The sequence below is a fragment of the Austrofundulus limnaeus genome, unplaced genomic scaffold (assembly GCF_001266775.1).
Source record: "Austrofundulus limnaeus strain Quisiro unplaced genomic scaffold, Austrofundulus_limnaeus-1.0 Scaffold1998, whole genome shotgun sequence".
NCBI lineage: Eukaryota > Metazoa > Chordata > Actinopteri > Cyprinodontiformes > Rivulidae > Austrofundulus > Austrofundulus limnaeus.
Genome location: NW_013954400.1, coordinates 68 through 1,568, shown reverse-complemented (window position 1 = coordinate 1,568; position 1,501 = coordinate 68). Strand labels below are relative to the sequence as shown.

At 38.4% G+C, this 1,501-nt stretch overlaps 1 protein-coding gene across 4 annotated transcripts in view; it reads right to left on the bottom strand.

Annotated features, from left to right (window-relative positions):
* Positions 1 to 1,043, bottom strand: part of LOC106536834 (liprin-beta-1) — a gene marked incomplete at its 3' end in the record, with an annotated part of 16,347 nt that extends 15,304 nt beyond the window's left edge. For 3 of the 4 annotated variants that reach the window (XM_014034165.1, XM_014034166.1, XM_014034167.1), the window contains 1 exon segment: positions 873 to 1,016. 4 annotated transcript variants of the gene reach the window in all.
* Between the last annotated feature and the right edge of the window lie 458 nt (positions 1,044 to 1,501).

Here is a 1,501-nt window from a genome sequence, read left to right as displayed (position 1 = left end):
CAAACAAAATACAGACCGAGGGCCAAGAAGGGGCCCTTTGACAATGTCAGTCTGGCCCTTGATATCACCAAAACAAAGCTTAAAATTAATATGAAACAAGATTTATTAAATATATCAAGATCACCTATTTATTGGCTAAAAAAGCTGGGTTTATACTAGGACTAAACATCTCTTTGTCAGGTTTGGATCAGGTTTTTAAATTACTCATAGGACAAAAGGGGAAAACTTAACATTTATTGTTTCAAATATATGGATTACAACTGTGCATAAATGTGAACTACAACATGTTGTCATACAGGCTAGACAAAGCGAGACTTTCACTTGTGTTTAGCAAATGATAATGACAGATTCGGGCGGTATATTGGGTATTTGTATTTTTTAGTTTAGTGTGTGGCCCTTTAACACATTTAAAAAGGCAAAAATGGCCCCCCTGCAGGGAAAAGTGTCCCATTCTGATTTGAAGACAACATGCAGCTTTTAGTCTGAACAGAAAGTGCCTTCAGGCGGATTCATCGAGAACAAGTGACCACATATCCGGAGATGTAGCAGTCACAGGCACAGTTACATATTTTTTCTGCCAGAACATCGACAAAACTGCTTATTAACTTTTCCTCACTGTGATGAAAACAAAATCGTGAAYCAAAAGTGACACTTGTTTAACTACAACTACAGATACCCGTCCCAGAAGAAGTGACCTCCTGATCCYCTCTCTCTGGGCTTAATATTAATCGTTAAAAAAAAGCTAAATAAACCTAGCCATTGAACGCTGCTGTGCTACGCAAAAATAATAATGAGCCGCCTTCACGCACGCGACAAATTTACGTAAATCACAGCGTCCGTGACGAAAAAAGTAAAACAGCGGTGTTTCTTACCTCAACCTCACTCGAAGAAACCAGAGTTTCCGTTAGTTTGTGTTCCTCAATAAGGACTTAAAACTTTACATTATTAGTTTTCAGAACTTCTTCGAGCCCACCAGTTCTGCTCCACGTCCCTCCTCATCGCTACACCGTGATGACGTGAGCACGGTAGTTGGAAAAGTCGGGTTTGGAAAGCCCCGCCCTGCTTCCCGCCTGATTGGATAAGAAACTGATGTGGCGTTCATGTACGCTGGGAAATAAAAGTGTACTGCGAAAGCTAATMGCTTCAAGTTGWTCACTCAAAGTCCAACGCTATAGCSACTTTCAAGATTAAGCATTGATGTTGCCACGTTTGTAATTTTTTAACATTAACATAGTCAAAAGCTGCCTTTAAGCACAACACTATAGAATTTACTTTTGTAAAAACTCAAACATAGTGGGAATTTACTATATTTTGTGATGGAACAAGAAGGGAGCATTCTGATAACAGCAACACCAAGATAAAATAACATCTCACAAGTTTTCAATTTTCAGTTTTATTGAAATAAAGTAAATACACACAGAGCAAYATTAGAAATAGCTAATGAGTTAATCTGAAATTAGGTTTCAGGTGCTACACAATGGAAATTTCAAGTAGGCCTACT